Source organism: Sapajus apella, unplaced genomic scaffold (assembly GCF_009761245.1).
Source record: "Sapajus apella isolate SASKATOON/1434 unplaced genomic scaffold, GSC_monkey_1.0 scaffold35, whole genome shotgun sequence".
Classification (NCBI taxonomy): domain Eukaryota; kingdom Metazoa; phylum Chordata; class Mammalia; order Primates; family Cebidae; genus Sapajus; species Sapajus apella.
In genome coordinates this window covers 21,953,425-21,971,802 of record NW_022436975.1, presented here as the reverse complement: position 1 = coordinate 21,971,802, position 18,378 = coordinate 21,953,425, and the positions used below count along the sequence as shown (strand labels likewise).

Genomic DNA, 18,378 nt, shown 5'->3' with positions numbered 1-18,378 from the left:
ACATATGGAAATATATGTTACATATTGCATTATGTTTATATCTAGACTATTGAAAAGCTATTTCTTCATAGATGATATTTTGTTTATTTATTCGTTACTAAGCCTCAGGACCTTGATGACTCAAAGCATACCTTTCACTAGAAGTTCAATGAATTATCCGTGTTAGAATTTCATCCATAGACAAAACTCTTAACCATAATTTCTCAGTCACCATGGTGATCTTTCATCACAGAATTTTTAAAAAATAAAACTAAATGCTGTAAAATTACTGTCCTTTTTGGTGTGATATTCGGATGTGTATTAGTGAAGACTTTTGAAATGTACAATGTTACATAATTTTTAATAGGAAAAGTATAAAATCAGTTATTTCTGATATGAGATGCTTTGATTTTTATTCCAACAGTGATTTTTAAGTGTGTCAATATTCTGCATTTTTCTTTTAGCATAAATACATTCATTTCAAGTGTTTATGAAAAATGGGTACTATCAAAAATTGAAACTTTGCTGATGTAGCAGATTATTATCTCTGAATGAGATGCCTTTTTATCTGAAACTTTTTTCTTCTCATTTGATAGGCAATCACAGAGAAATTTAAATCATTTATAGGAAAGTAGTTTTGGTGTGTAAGCGGATTTTATAGAGCAAATAAAATAAAAGCAAGCAATCCTTTTTCCTCTTCCTTTGGGCTTTGACTTCAGGTGAAGCATGCCTACTGTGGAGGGCAGACTCGGTGTGGATGTAGTCACCCAGACCACCGCAGGTCTGTGTGGTGGCAGGCCTCATGCGAGTGTCCGCGTGCAGGGCAGCCACTGACAGGAGCTACAGAAGGCCCATAGGTGACCTTTAACAGGCATTTCCATCACTGTGAAGTCCAGATAAGACAGTCATTCAAATTAACTTAAAAATAAGGAAGACTAAATATGTTAAAATATTTTGCTCAATAGAATACAACAGTACATCTATGGAAGAGGAATTAAGAAATACTAATAGTTAATCTTTATGTATGTGAAGAAATGAATAGGAGTAAGACGTTTTCATTTTCTCAATATTTTATTGGCAAGTCCTCTCCTATGAAATAAGAGCCACGCAGTACTGAAACAGAGTGTGTGTTTAGGGCTCTCCCTTAGATGGTAACGTGTGGGTGACGTGTGGTTTGTTTTCTAAGCGCATATGGAGTGATAATATATTTCTGAATATTTACTTTTCATAACTGGATATCACATTCTTATTTAGGAATACTGTGTTTTATTAGATTTTTACATAAATAAGTTCAAACTATTAAAATATTTTATGTAATTACGTGATCTTCTCAACCAATCCTGGAAATAAACAGACTATATTCTTTATCTTAAAAAAATTAATTGTTTTATGCCCTGGCAATGAATGTTTTTAGACCTGATTTCAGACAAATACACAATTACTCATCTCACCCTGTTTTCAGGCAGTCTTCATTAATGTACTTTACAAGTGTTGTGGTGGTTAAAAAGTGAAGTTAGAAGGTATTGGTATAAATTAGAATAAATGAAGTTTCTCAATCTACTGGGATATTGTTTTATTTTAGTACCCAGTTTGAAAATAGGGACCCAAACTTCCCTCATGATCGATGTTACATGTGCATTTAGAAAGTTCTAGGTTTTTATTAAGTGTGTGAATCAGTTTATCATGCTGCTTATATGTCTCATATCTATTTCATTCCTCTCTGTCACCACTAGAGGAGTTAAGCTTAAAATTAGTGAATTCATTTATGTCTGGCAAATTTCTCTGGCATATAGTTATTATAGATTTTCCTGTTTCTTCTTTGAAATCTTATTTAGTTTGAAAACAGCAGTGTTTACCAATGAATTAAAGGAATAAAATCAAGAAATTCATTACAATTAAGAGTCTGTAAAATGTCAATCACCTCCCCTAATTCTGCAACGAATATTTCCAGCTACGTATGCCATGATTTATATTTGAGTGACTTTTCTGCAGCCCAACTAAAAATCATCTCAGCCCAATCAAAATTAATTAGGTCAACAGAACTTCCATTTAGTTTGCACAGTTGTTGGCTTTGCCTGTATTTATATAGGTTGTCTTTTTTCACTCAGAGATATTTTTTATTTCCTGCCACCACTTGTTCCTATAATGAGGCTAAGAAAACAAGAAAATCTCCTGTATCAAAAACCATAACTTCATCTGAAGAACAAACAAGAAGGAAATGGAATGGAGAGGCAGAGAATATTAAGTTTCTTCTTAAGTCTGCTGCCAAATTATCATAAGACTCAATGTTTGTAGGTTCTGTACTCACAGGCTAGTGCCTATTTTCATGGTTCATCTAAGGGATAAAGACAGAAAGACACTGAGCTACAGCCTCAAGTACTGTGCTTTTTTGTTTCCTACATGAAATGTTCTTCAGTTATAAGCGTTGTTTGAATGTTTCATATTTCAAAACTTTCAATTATTCATATTTTTATACATCCTTCCAACCCCTCTGTGAGTTGTTATTGTTTCAGTTAACCATTGGTTGGTTTCACCCGGTTTATACATCTTTGCAATATAAAAATATAAACAGGTAAAAATAGAAAATAGTAGCATAAATGAATGCTTGACTTGCAATGAGGAAAGCACTGTAGGAAGTGATATGTTTCCAAATGAATTAATGCATATTTTTGTTACTATTAAACAACTCAAGCTTGACCTAGAAGACACTAATGGATGGTTATGAAAACACCAATCATGGCGCGTATTTTAACTGTTTCCTCTCTTCCTTTGGACTGTTAGTCTGTGAGGCCAAGATGGAATAGAAATGTATTATTCTACTACATGTATTGGAGAGATCGTTAAAGCATAGATTTTAAGAAATAGGCTTCTTGATGATACTTCTATTAGGTAAGCATCAAATCTGAGAGGATTTGTAATGTTTGGGCATCTGTGTAAGCCTCTATGTGGTAAAGGCTTTGTGTTGATATTTGTGTTTAAGTGTGAGAAGTAGTTGGGAAAGCTTCCTTGGAAGGATTCAGGGCTGTGGCCCTAAAAGGATTTTTATTTACGTATGTAATTAAGGCCTTGTTTGCGAAGCAGTGATTCTTTCCATCTTTGTTTTCTCTGGTTGTCTTAAGTCCATGGGAGCTTAAGATTGGTCAGTTCATATATTGCTGGTTTGAGTGTTTATTTTTGGTTGTCTTGGAGTAAGGAGTGAGGAAGGCCAAAAAAGTGTGAGCAAGCGAAAATCAGAACTCTAATTCTGAGTTTTCTGTATTGTAAACTTAGGCTCAAACTCAAGAAGAAGCTTAAACTTTTCTTGAAACAGAAAGATTTGTCTTTAGGTGACACAAAACCAGATGCGACTGGAATCTTCACTACATGTAGGGTTTCAGGAATTCTGATGGTAATTCAAATAGTAATTTTGAATTGGTATATCAGATTTCCAAGGTGATAACAAATACAATCTTGAATTAGGTTAATTAATTTTCTGCATTAAAATTTACTGTGTCTTACATATTTTAGGATAATAGATTCAGTTTTATAAATTAGCAGAATCTATTTTAAGCTGTTTCATCAGTTTTACAAAGCTTAGAACACTAGTAAATTATCTGGATTTGTTTTTCTCACTGTCATTTTAATTTAGTAAAATAGAGTGCTGTCTAACTAGATTATTTTTAAGAAATCTGATTTACAAGAAATATCTAAAGTGGGGCAAATATGTATAAAAGTATGGTTTGAGGGTGTATTTTATAGGCCATGTTTATATATTTGTGGTGAAATATTCTGTTGTCAATAGAAACATGGTAATATAACTTTATTATTGTTTACATTCTGCACAAGATTTAGTTTCTGGAAGATTAAGGGACATTGTGAATAAAGAAGTTTCTAATGACGTTTTTAGAGTTTGTCTGTAACCACAGAATTGGCCTCTTATAAATTGGTCTGAAACAAAAGCCATGAAAGAATGAACAAGTAATTTGGTAGGATTTAGTATTTTCCTATGTTGCATATATAGGAATAACTTTCACATATCTATTGCTAATTAATTATAATGCTGGGTAATATTTATTAGTAGCCTATTATTAGTCACTGTGCTGACCATTCTCTGCTTTATTTTATTAATCTTTTGAAAAAAAATGTTTTTAACATTGTCTGAATAATAGCTAAGAGTCTGGGCTCCACTATTTGCTGCCTGTGTGATCTCAGATAAGTCAGCTTCTAGGTGGCTGTAAAATGGAGATAATAACAGAACTTACATCAGGCTTTCTAAGATGTAACATAAAATTTGTGGCATAATTAAAACTTACAAGTGCTCTATATTTATTTACTGCTATACCATATGTAAATAAGTCACTTCTACAGTGTGATTTTCATTTTATGCACAAAAAAATCCAAAATGTAGTTAAACACCAAGTTTAAAGGCACATGGCTTGTATTTGGTACCACTGGCATGTGAGCTGGTGTTTGAATTAAGTTCTGTCTGACTCCAGAGCCTGGGTTTTTAAATCACCATATTATTCTCTAGAGAATATGTGATTTGCATCATCTGCAAATGTCTTTTCTAATATATTTTATAAAAATTGGTGCTTTCATTGGTACATTGGTCCCTTCATGGCTGAATAATACCATTCCCTAGCAAGCAGCAGAGCTGTGCAAGAACCAGTGGCAGAGGTTTTGATGACAAAGAACTTCATTATAGGATGATTCCTCAGGGTTGTTACAGCCCGGTCTTGAAGTTCTAGTGTGTGTGAGTGTATAAGATTCCTTTCTGTGGTCTACGTGCACATTGTATTGCATAATTAGGTCAACTTTAGAGGGTTATTTCTTGTTAGTTTTCAAAGCTTTAGACTTAATTGTAATTTCATCACCTGTCTGCCTGTGTTAAGCCTCTCTGAAATCAAATCGAGATGGGAAATCATCTCTGCTTTTCATTAGAATGGTCATTATCATATGCACATTTGGAATGGGGCACTATGACTGTGAAATTTAAAAACTGGTGGCAGCTTTGCTACTGCTTAGAATAAATGTTTTCTACGTCAGAAAATATTTCTAAGTAGTTGATAAATTTGTTCACATGTTTCTTGTCTTTGAGAAACAAATTATACTAGCCAAGCAACGCTATGTTAACATTTGCTGTGGGCTCCATTGGAATAGTGATGATCAAATCTGAGAGTTGAGAGCATGCCTGGGATGTTCTAGGATCAGCACGGAGCCCAGTGTGGCTGGAAGAGAGAGAAAGAGAAAGAATGGCTGGGAGTAAAAGAGGTAAAGTCAGAGGAATAGAGGGGTGGCACGTGTGAGCCTTGTGCGGTGGCAGATAGGCTATAGCCTCTCGTCTGCAGCTAACTGTCTTTCATAGTAAGAATAGGAATGCCAGTGCTGACTGCCTGCAGCTAGTCTTGGGGTTTCTTGAGCTAGGCTTCTTGATAAACTAAGGTCTAGATGTAGACAGCTTTTTCCCATTTCCAATTGCTATTAGTACAGAGAATCACAGTTCTGTGGCATCTCTCCCCTGGTTGGGCCAGAACTTCGGTATGAACGGAAATATGTCTCTCTGAGAACATCCAATTTTCTGGGAGAAACCTCTGGTCGCCTCCCGGGATATATGTGAACATTTAGTGAATGGTAGTATTTAGGCAAATTCATATAACTTTGGTCATAGATTCCCTGCTTTAAGTAATTCCTGACTTCTTATGATATCCAAGGATACCTTGGCGTGAGCAGTATATAGATAAAGTGGGGTCTGTTATATTTCTTTTCACCTTGCTAACTTGGAATAAGGGCCAAGAGTTATTCATTCTCTTCTCTTTCACTCTAAGCATATAATAAAAAAAACATATATACATGCTACAAATTTTCCATTTTCCCATTTTTTGCTTTGGGTAGGAAAAAAATTATCTGTCATATGCCTGTCTTCGGTGGCTGCCAAATATTGCTTTTACTATAGTAGAGAGAAAGCAAGGGTTTATGTTAACTTTTAGGACCCACGATTATTTATAAGTGAGAGGTTATTATGATTATGTTCATAGTAATTTGCTAATTTTATAGATTCTTGGTTTTTGGTGTTTTTCTTTTTCTTTTTTTTTTTTTTTTTTTTTTGGCATGCCTCCAGTATCCCATTATACCAAAAAAAGATAGACAGTACCAAACACATTCCAAAAAGGTACATTTATGCACTTCTCATAATACAAATTAGGAACTTTTTTTCTTAACATTGTAACATGAATCAAAATCTATGTTTACTCATTTTATCATTGTATTTATTACTAATAAGGGGATTTTAAGTGGAAATAATCTCTTTTATCAAAATAAAGAATATGAACTGCATTGACTAAGTTTTTGAGTGCATCATATGCCCTCTATGTATTTTTACCCTCAAACAATCTTTAGAGTAACTTTTAGGCACCTCGTTGTAAAGAGTTTAAGTGACTAGTCTATGTATGCAGTGTATTAGCTGTGTTGGGGAAGAGATTCAAAGGCATATCAGGCTGATTTCAAAGCCACATTCTTTACACTTTAAAACATGGACTCCCAAATAACACTGATTAAGTTACTAGCCAAAAAGCTGAGTTCTTGCTGAAATAGTTTAGCTTCCCTAAGAAGTGTTTGTATTACCTTATCTAAGATTGTGGCCAAGATGAAAGATATACAACATTCATTTATATGTGTGTTTCATCTGAAAGGGTTTCTAAGTTTCTTGAAGGGGGGTACACACATGTTCACTCTAGTGTCCTTAGCATCTAAGGGGAGGCTTGGCAGTAAAGCCTACTTTAAAAAATTGTTGAATGACTGCCCCATATTACTAAGCCCGTAATGTACATGAATGATGATAAGAGAGGAGCATTCATTATGTTTATTTGCAATACATTAACAGATTCAATAAGTATCTAAAGCCTGTTTTTTAAATTTTTGAAATTGATTATTTCACAGACAGTTCATATAGTAGCTATGGGCTGTCCATCCACGAAACATCCACAGTCGACATGGTTGCTGGTTTTGAATTTGACTTATAGTGACTGACTTGCTTTTGATACATAGTAATTAATTGCTTCCTAAATATAAACTTCAACTGTTAGTATATTAATAGTGAAGAAGCAACTGCCACGTAGTCCAAGAAACAACTGAATGATATAAAGATAAGGCAGTTAGTACACTTAGGGTTAGTGTGTAGATGGTAAGATGGTAAAGAAATGATAATTGGAAGTAAACATCTTGAAGGTGAGGCAAAATTACAGAAGCAAGGATATATATATATATATAATATATATATATTCACTGCAATAAAAAAGTAGAAGTATGTGTGTATGTGTACATGTGTATGTGTGTATATATATGTAGTATATGTGTACTGTATATCTACAATTACATTCTTAATTAATTTGAGAAATGTTTAGTAAGTGATACTATCTAGAAGTATACCAAATTCCATTCTAGCCAAGGAGAAGTTCACTATTTAATGTGATTTACCACCATACTTTAAGAGAAGGGCTATATTCTGCAGAGGAGGAGGACATCTAATCATGACTGAAGTGACTGTGGATTGGGAGGATGCACGCTGGTAATGCTTAACCTGAGTCCTGAAGGAAAGTTAGGAGAATACTGAGTGCCATGCCAGGAAGAAAGAACTTGATTTTTATTAGCTGTGGCAAAGACATTCCGAATGGCAGGAGAGGGAGGGGAGGGAGAGGTGGAGAGTGGGGACAGGGGGAGAGTGGGGACAGGGGGAGAGTGGGGACGGGGGAGAGGGGGGAGAGGGGGAGAGAGAGAGAGAGAGCGGGAGAGAGAGAGAGAGAGAGAGAGAATGTATGTGTGTGTATGTGTGTGTGTGTATGTGTGTGTGTGTGTGTGTGTGTATGTGTATGTGTATGTGTGTGTGTGTGTGTGTAAGATGAGGAGCATGCACAGAGATGGGGCTTAGACAGCCAAAGATGATGATGAAGGGCTCTAGAAGTTCAAGAGTTTGGATTCAACTGTATAGGAGCTGTAGGAGCTGAAGACTTGTAAGTTGGAAAGTGATATGATTGTGTTTGTGTTTTAGAAATGCACTTAGGTAGTATTTTGAAACTGTATTCAAGGGGTAGTGGGCAGTAGGAAAGGACTCCAGGTGAGAAATAATGAAGGCATTTTATCTGAAATCATGTGCTTATTTACATATTATCTTTTTCTTAACAAATCTGATACTTGCCTTAAAGAGAGTAATGTGGAAAATGAGTAATACTAGAAATATAGGAAGGCAGCATTGTACGCTCGTGAGAGCAGTTTGTAATCAGACTCACCTGAACTAAAATATAAAAAAAATCACAGTTCTGCTGTTTATTCATGGCAACTAACATATGCATTTTGAGAGCAAAGCGGGGAGTTGAGAAAGAGTCCTGAAGCTTCCTGCCTATGTTTGAAGCTCTGCCACTTCCTAGATAACAAGTGTGATGATGAATAATTACTTACCTGCTCTGAGACTCTACATCCTGTAAACTGGTCTCTAAAATGAAGATGATAATACTACTTACCTGTACTGTTGCTACAACAGTTAGATGAGTTGGTAAAGCACTTAGAACAGTGTCTGACTCCTAGAAAATGCTTAATGTCCGTTGGCTACTATTTTCTATTACTTCTGAGCCTCAGCATTCTTTGCTGTAGAATGGCATTGCCCCTAATCATAGGGTGATATGACAGTTAGTCTATTCAAAATACTAAGTGCAGTTATTGGCATCTACTACATGCTCAAAAAATAGCAGCCATTATTAAATAATGTTATATTTTTAAAAAGAAACATATCTTCTGGGACTGGTTTCTGTATTGTCTCCATGTGAGGAAAGGATATATTCTCCTTCTTTGGGATCCCTCATATCAAGCATGGCATTTGCAGCTATTTGGAATAGTTGAGGTTCTTAGTAATTACTTGTTCAGCTAATACTCAATGTGGGTAGGGTTTATGCCTGGGTGCCCCTGTGAGATGGTGAAGGATGGGAAAAAGACATAATCTGAGGTGTAAATTTGGAAGATTGATTACCTTTTAGGCAAGTAAGCCATTTTCCCACATTGATATGATTGAGGTTGTGAGTCTGAGCCAGCTCATCTGCTTCCAATCTTCATGTACTAGTTTATTTTACCACCTGCTAATTTGTAACATACACTGATACACTTTTATTTAGTGCCCTGGTATTCTCGGATCTTCTTATTGCTATGCCATTTACTGATTGTCGAGATCTATATCAGAGGAATGATTAAGGATGGTAAAACCCTATTCAGAAAATATTGGGCTTTTTGGCTGATTTATAAAAACATGGCAAGTAAAGAAACATGAAACTAACTGTGTTACCATGGACTGTTTAACATCTTTAAGATGCAGTTTCCTCATCTATGAAATGACACAATAATAATAATATCTCATAAAGTTGCCATGAGGTGTAAACAAGCTATTGCTTGTAAAGTGCTTAGCAAAATGCATGGCATATAGTAGGTGCTTAATAAATATCAACTACATTTAAAATTATTACTCCTCCATTCTAAAAGTCTACTTTAATATTGCCTGTGTCATAAATTGAGAATGTTGTATTGCTGTCTGGATTTTTTTTATTGGCACAATCTTTTCATACTGCTGTGCCTGCTTCCATTATTACAATAAGCTAAACATATTTTGATTTAGCTTTGGTTTCTAAATATAATATGTATCTGTTAAAAGCCATTAAATGGCACATTTAAGATTTATGCATTTAGGTTGTATATAAATTTTACTTTAAAAAGAGCCAAAAGCAAATATGAACTCTAGTTAATGATATGAATGCTGAAGTGTTTATAGGAGGTGTATTATATCTGCAACTTACTTTGAAGTACATAAAAATAAGATGGTTTTTTGAAGGATAGATTCAGAAAAGTAAATATAGTAGCATGCTGATTGTAGAGTCTAGGCGATAGGTGTTCACTGTATAGTTCTTCCAGCTTTCCTGTCTTTGTGATAAATTTTGTAACATAAAGTTGGGGGGAAAAGGAAGCAAATATTTATTTAGTTTTTACTGTATACAAATAACTCTGCCAGATTCTAGAAGAAATACAAAGAAGTGTATGGTACTGCCCTTGTGTTAAAGTTGATTATACCAATTGGGTCATTTTTGTTGTATCCAACTGGACTAGTTTGTTTTCTATTGCTTATAACAGAATGCTTGAAACAAGGTAGTTTATAAAGAAAAGGAATTTACTTCTTACAGTTTTGAAGGATGAGTTGAAGGTCAAGGGACGGCATCTGGTGAGTGCCTTCTTGCTAGTGGGGACTCTCTGCAGAATTCCAAGGTGACACAGAGTGTAACGTGGGGAGAGCATGGAGCATGCTAACATGCTACCTCAGGTCTCCCTTCCTCTTCTTATAAAGCCACCAGCTCCCCTCCCCTGATAAAACATTAATCCATGAATCTGTTAGTCCATGAATAGAGTAATGCATTCCTGAGGGTGGAGTGCTTGTGATCCAATTAGCTTTCAAAGTTCCCACCTTTCAGTACTGACACATGGGGGATTAAGTTTCAAAATGAGTTTTGGAGGGAACGAATATTCAACCCATAGTATCAACTAAATCATTTGAAGGAGTAGGGGGAGAAAATACTTGTGGAACATAGCACCAGCTCCGAGAGCTGACTTTTCTTCAAGCCCAGCTGCTGAAATGGCCTGCTGTCACCTTCAAACCACTTTACCTAGTAACTCCTGAAATAACCTGCCATGACTCCAAGACTAATTTTACATACTGCCACCAGTTACCAGTCAGACCTTGGTCGCCCCCCAAAGCTCCTCTAATGCCAAGGAGCTTTTCAAAATAAAATGTACCATTTCTCTTTCTAATAGAACCTCCAACCTTCTCTTTGTTCATAGGACATACTGAAGACCATCCTGGTCCATGTGTGTGTTGTGAATTGCAATTCTGAGATTTCCAAACAAACAAAATAGAGATTTATCTCTGTATTTTATGTTGACTATGACACCTGTCTTAAGGAACTCACAGGCTGGTTGAGGAAGATGAGACTTTTTTAAAGATTTGCAAAAACTAAAACGTAACATACCAAATAAACTATGAGGACTAGAATTTCCAGTCTGTGACTTACACTTCCGCAGCAGTAGGGAAGCTAGTACCAAATGTCTGCAAATTCAAAAGCTTTGTCTGTAGGGTGAGGAAATTAACAGGCCAAATATATATTTAACTCTTTAACATATTGACATTCTGTTATGTTTATTAAAATGCACATTTTTTGTCTACAGATTCACAGTAGGTTTTTGTCATACACTTAATCAACAGATTAAACATAAACTCTCATTTGGGTTCTGAAATATTTTGGTGTTAGAAAGAGGGCTTCATTCTCAGGAAGGTTAGAAGCCACGGATCTGAACAAAAGTGCTCTCAGAGTACAGAAGAAAGAGCTCTTCAGCTTGCTAAGGTCTGGCCAGGCTTCAAGGAGGAGGTGGAATCTGAGCTGAGTATTGGGAAATGGGTAGAATTTGAATAGGTGGAGAAGAAATGGAATGCATTCTAAATGAGGAAACAATACGAACAAAGATAGGATAGTTTGGGAGACTGTGGGAAGACCAGTTTAGCTGAAGAAGGAATTGATGATAGATAAGGTTGGAAGGATCAGTTGTAGCCAAACTGTGGAGGACCCTGAATGGTAAGCTAAGGAATTTGGACTTCACCCTGAGGCCAGTAGAGAAGCCACTGAATATTTTGAGCAAGGGACTGATACAGTGGAAGTGTTTCTGGTATTAATCTGACAGCAGTTGCAAGGATGGATTGGACTGGGGGAGAGATGAACATTAGTGTGGAGGCTCATGTAATCAGCCCAGATTCTATGTGTTAGAAAACTGAGCTGTGTGGCAAGAATGAGTTGTAAAACATAAAGGAACATGGAGTTGTAAAAGACATTTCAAAGGAGCAGTTGCAATTTACCATATATTATTTCTTTTACAAAAAAAAGTCAATTAGTCTAGACGTCCCTGTAAGTCATTGCACATGCTGACATTAATATATGCTGTACTTTCCATGAATAGCAGGTTTTGAAATGGATTAATATTTCTTCTTGGCCATGTATACCCTTAAATTCAAGTTTAGTCTGCATGTGTTTATTTGGTTTTCTTAAGATTATACCAGGTGTGATATTTTGAAGAACTGTTTCTTTCTGCCCTCCTTTAAGATAAAGAAGATGACCTTAACTTTACTCTTTGGAGAGATAATGATCATATGCCCACTATATAGCCAATCCAAACATAAAGGAATGTTTTAGTTTCTAAATGGGAATTAACTAAAGAAAAAACATTTAGTTCATGGATATATGCACTTTTAGATGAAGCAGAAATAATCAAATGGATGCTTATTTAATTAATTCAATCATGCATTTAGACTGAGATGTCAAATATATAAATTAGCAGCATTGCTGTTTTCCACATTCATATTTTATGCAACAATTTTATTCTCTTCACATCTTTCTCGATGCCCCGTTTTAAATCATTTGACATAGTTTCTAAAAACACATCTCTACTTATGCCTTATGGTTTGAGAAAGAGACTCATTAAATCTGTGAGTGATACTGTCATTGAATCCTACCCATAACATAACATTACATGGTTGTGCTTTGCTGATCCTCTGCAGCATAATTGTGTTGACTTTATAAAGGATTCTTTTAAGGCTTATTTGCAGCAATACCCAACATTTGCTCCTGTGCGGTAGTGTCCCATGAATTATTATAAATTTATGGAAATTGATTTACCTTTCTTTTTACTGATTCAGGTGGGATTCTCTCTAAAAATACAAAAATTTCAGTAATTGATAGTTTATGTTAACATGTCTTCTTCAAATAGTACCTTTTTCAAAATAACATAACTGACACATGTCCTATAAATGAGACACTTTGCAAGAAACTGCATATCAGTAGACTGATGATTTAGAATGAATAAAATGACATCTTGATATTAGCATAAACAGTGTTTTTCATTGTCTCGTGCAATGTGCCTAGTAGTATGAAGTTAGTTGTAACCTGTTTTTTAAGTCAGTTTATCTTTATCCATTCCCTCAATAAATACTGAGTTCCAACTGCAAGCCAAACATTGGACTAAGTTCTGTAGAGATGCAATCATGTAAATTAAAAAAAAAAATGTAGCTGAGTTTTTTTGGTCTTAGAGAATCTTTTTAGGTCATGAAGCAGTTTATCATATATTGAAATGGATAAGACTTTCTGTAAAATGAGGTAGATATATATTCTAAAGGAGGTACAAATGCAGACATAGTTCAAGGAATAAGAAACCACCCCTAATACTTACTAGATCAGAGAAGACTTAAGGAAACAGGTGGGATTTTAGTTGAACCTTGAAGAAACTGTGGGATTTAGTCATGTGTAAAATTTGTAGAATATTCAATGTCAGAGGGAAGAGTACTACAAAACTGTAGATTTGAGGAAACATTAAACACCTTAGGAGGCCCGTTAGTTTAAGTAATGCCCAATGTATGGAAAGATGATTCTTTATAAATGGGGATAATTGTGTCACATAAGAAAGTTGGGACTATTAGATAGATAATGTATTTTTTCAGTACTCTTATATTCTTGCAGATTACTCTTTGTTATGCAAATATAAAGTTTATGAAAGAAACGAAATAGAAAATAAAGCCAAAAAAAAAAAAAAGAAAGAAAAAAGAAAAGCTCGTGTCAGAGTATGGGGGGTCTTTAAATACATGATTAGGGATTGGGAGCTTAATTCAGAAGAAAGTGGAGAGCCTGCTGAAGACCCCAGAGCCAGGGGTGACTCATGCTCATCTAAATTATAAAAAGATGAATATCTGTTTCCGAAGCAGAGAGAATAGAGGCTGAAAGTCCAATGTGCTAACTTTCACAAGAGAAGAGGCAGAAGGTAATATACGATAGTGACTGTGAAATTAGGAAGAAGAGGTTTATAAAATGTAAGAGTGGTGAAAATTATAGACTGTGGCCAGGACAGAAATGATTGTGAGAGAAAATTCAGACAAGTCAGAAGGAGGTGAAATTATAGAACCACAGAGTAGACGAAGGAACAAAACCTGGAGAAAAATGAATACATGGAGAAAAAGAGAACTATTGCTGTGTGTCATTGAATAATGATTTTTAAAAAAAGTGTCAAGGAATAAGGCTCATTCTACAGAATTGAGGAAAATTAGAATAAGGAAGAGTTTCAATTGGGCAATTGGGAAAGTCTTATTGACCCTGCTCAAGGATAGGAAACTTCCATTGAAATTAATCCATGAAAAACTGGGAAATGTTGCAGGAAGATGAAGGATTTAATGCAACATCAACATTCTTTAGAAAATAGTTGGTGCGGAAGTGCCAAACATGGTGGGGGATGAGGTATGTCTCAGGAGCTTAAGGAACGTGGAAAAAACTCAGTGGAAGCTGTTTCAGACAGTTGTCAAGAGATGGAAAACGGGGACTGGCAAGCAACAGGGTGGCTCAAAAGAATAAAGACAGAACACAACTAAGTGGACTTGGCCAGCATGCTGTGATCTGTTCTGCTATATTCATCCATCTGGAACAGCAGCAGGACAGTGAACAATGAGAGATTGCCCATCCTGAGATTAAAATTTGGCAAAAAAGAAAAAAGATGCTAGGAGAAATGAGAGCACACAGCATCTTAGGATGGTGCTAGACATGACTGGCTCTGGGATCCAGGCTAGGAAAGGGAGGCTGTGAAGCAAGAGTGGGAGAATAGATAAGGATTTGGAAAGATGGGATGTTCTGATGAGGAGTCATAGCAAGTAAGTGAATGAATGAGGTGAAAGGTGATATTTCGAGGAGGTCATGAAATTCCAGGCATGGGTGCAGTTGAACATTTTAATAACTAAAATTGAATGAATGTAAGCCTTGTTGAAGTGGAAGAGATGACGGAATCATAAAGAATGGGAGAAGGATGATGAACTGAGTTTTTGAAGTCTCTGCATAATATAGTATGAAACAAAACTAAAAGGAAGACTGAGTTTGTGCCAAGCAAAGACAAGCTGTGCTTATTCTAACAGTTTGAGAAAAGTGGTAAGACGAGCTTAGATGCTGCTTGGGAGGGACTGCAGCTTGCCCAGGCTGCTGACTTCCCTTCATGTTGCAGTGTGAATTCTTTATGATACACAGGCTGGCTCTTAGTACAGCAGGCAGAACTGTCCTTTGTGGGTAAACTTGCTTTAAAACAGCCCACTTAATTTATGGTGAAAAAATATAACAAATTTAATGGACTGAATATTTGTTTCTTCTGAACAGTCTGTCATCTTCTGCATCTGCAGAAGTCTGCATGACTGCAACCTTCAAAGTATAACCAGAAGTTGCTTGATGAGCATGTAATCATGATGTGATGGGTTAGTGGCATGATATTGATAGCTTATGTCACCAAGCTCCAATGGTCTGATAGATGAATCCACACTAAAATTTATGATGAGGAAAGATGGGTTTCTCATTATTATGGGCCAGCCTCCCCTAAAGAATGCCAGAAAAAGATGGCTACATTTTCTCCTGGAATTCTTGATCACAATTGCCGTATACGCCAGTCTCCTTTTAGCCTCTTTCTTCAGAAAGTATACACTGCCTTGTAATGACCAATAAATAAGTTTTTTTCTTATAACCACAATTTGGTTATTTTCTAATCAAATTGTCTTTCTTTCTATATGTGAAGGTCCTGCCTTCTGGAGTTATTTCCAAGTTACCTTGCTTGATTTTGGCTGCCTTGAAGGGTAGCCTCATGGCTGATCTTAGACACATCCCTTCACTTTGGATTCTTCTAACTTTCTTTTAAAAGGGCAGCTTAACTTTACTGTGAAGTTCATGGTACATTTGGAACCCAGTTATCTGTATCTTAAGAAAAGCTTTGATTTGTCGTAAAGAGACACTATGGTGATGGAGTGACTATAAAAGCATGGGCCCTGGACTTAACACAGTGCGGAATGATTTCGAAGCATTTATCCTTTTTTACCCTCACCTTAGTATTCACCCACACTTACAGATGAGGAAGCCGAGGCATACAGAAGTTAACTAACCTCCAGATTCATACAGCTAAATGCAAAGCTAGACTGAAATTCAACTGATAATTCCAAAGCTGGTGCTTATAACTGTTTATTAAATATCGCTGCTGGTATTTTTCCCTAGGAGAAAGGAGGAAGGCATTCAGCCCATCAGAGATAGAATATTGCTACTGCTGCTTTTAATGGTGATGAATATAGTTTTAGCTCCTACTTTAAACCAGGTACTTTATATACATTTTAATAAGTTCTTATTTTATTCTTGTAATGTAGATATAATTTTTAAAAATTTTTACATGGAGATAATTAGGATCAAGGAGATTAAATAACTTTAGAAAGCCTTATAGCAGGTAACTAGATTCTCTGACTTGAAGACTAAAGCTCAAAGGCATTGATGGAGAGATGACTGTGTCATGTCTAGAGAGTAGCAAGTTTCCCAGCATTGCTCAGGCCTAGAGTGAATGGCCAAGTGAAGGAGTTGGTAGAACAGGGAGATATAAGGGATAAAGGGCATTTTTTGCATATTTTTAAAGGAGGAATAGATTTTTAAGGATCACATGGAAGATTGGGAACTTAGAGTAGTAGAAAAAGAGGCTCATGTGGTGACAAAAGAGAACAAAATTTGCTGTTTTCTAATAGACTAGAGTCATACAATGAGTAGTTTGGTGGAGATAAACTAATTCTTGTTATTTAGAGGTGAAGAGATCATTCATAGTTTTTCCTTTGTAGATGGGTGGCTTAGATGGGATAGTTGTTCTCAGATGTTACAGTACCTTAAAACCTCTAAGACCAAGAAAACTCAGTGTATGTTTTTAAATTCAAAGCCTTGGAGAGATGCTCTATTACGTCATCTACAGCATATTTATAAATGTGGTGCTGCTAGTGAGAATGAGATGGATACAATTTTGGTGGCCAGAGATTATTCTTGTCTTTTTACCTCTCTGGTGGGTGTATGTCTGGCTATAACCAAGCCAGAAGTAGTCTCTGTTTCTTTGGCTTTCGTTCAGAAACTATTTTACATTACAATAAATCACCAGTCTTTAGCATGGGGTCCCTAGTGATCAAAGTATTCAATTACAGTACTTGATAAAATCATGAATGTCCTGGTACTTATTTTATGTACATCCTCTTCTCCTCAACAGTGAGCCTTTTAAAAAACTGGGTTCATTGGGAAAAGGGAGTCTTTATTCCTTAGTGTATAGATGGGTATGTTTGAACAATGGTGAAAAGCAGTGTTATTGGGGCCCAAAAGTATCCTCTTCCTTTCCTTTCTAATCTTTTTGCCTAGTTTTAATGGATTTCAAGTATAATTAAATGTGCCTCTTGGGAGTGAGGGCTGCATTCGATTAAGCTAATCATATGGAGACTAGCTGGTGTCACTTTTAGGGGTACAGGAATAGGAGTGGTTTTGGTATAGTTAAGCTTTCACAAAGTAATTCCATCTACAGAATCTGTTGACTCATAGACCTTAGATTTGACAAAGACTTGGAAGTAATCTTGATTGACATCTCACACAGTGGAACCATTTTTTCTTCACATTGTTTCCTGACAGTTGGGCATGAAACTTCTATGTGAGAACTTACAGCAAGTTCACTAAGCTGGGAGCCCTAAGACTGTAGGAGGGCAGGGACTTTGCTTTCCACTCTCTCCCCAGTGTGTGGCACTGTGCCCCAGCAGCCTTGTTGTGGAGTAGCTTATACTATTGAAAAATCTCACTTAATACCATTTCTTCAAGCTTTAGTCAGGGGCCTTGGAGTCAAAACTTCCCAAATGAAATCTTATTTCTACTCCTTACTGTGGGTCTTTGGGTGACTTCTCTGGTTTTAATGTGTGCTTGGGAAACAAGAAGATAATACTGACAAGAGAGTTTGTCTATTCTGAGACCTATTTGTAGAGTTGTTTAAAAGGATGAATTATGCTGTCTGTAAATAACTGACCCACAGTAGACACTTTACAAGACCTGTTTCCATGGCACCTAATTCTAATCTTTTGCTTAGCATGTATTTGATACTGAGTTCAGAATCTCAAGTGGTGATCTGTCTGGCAGAGAGTGAAATAGAACGATTGCTTTATGTGTATGGGGCATTATATGAGATTTTTTTGTGTGTGCGTTTTTTAAGGAGGTAAGGCATGATGTGGACAGCTAAGTAGGAAACTTGGAAGCTGTGCAGTATCAGCCTTTTCTGAAACGATGTAATGGTGATGAAAAGCAAAATCATTAGGTTGTCTGGTGGCATAGAGAGAGAAGGGAAATACAGGCTTATGTCAGAATTTTTTTAGCATCAACAAAGACTTCTAAACCCAAAACAACTGCCAGAAAAGTGAAAACTTCAGTTACAACTTCAGTTACACCATGGTTTGGTTTACATTAAAACAATCAAACAGAGTGATTTCCATTAGCCTCACGGTTATTGTTG

General features: G+C 36.0%; 1 protein-coding gene across 10 annotated transcripts in view; it reads left to right on the top strand.

Moving 5' to 3' along the window:
• Window positions 1–18,378, top strand: part of EYA1 (EYA transcriptional coactivator and phosphatase 1) — a 339,983-nt gene that overhangs the window by 190,614 nt on the left and 130,991 nt on the right. The gene's annotated exons all lie outside the window — the stretch shown is intronic.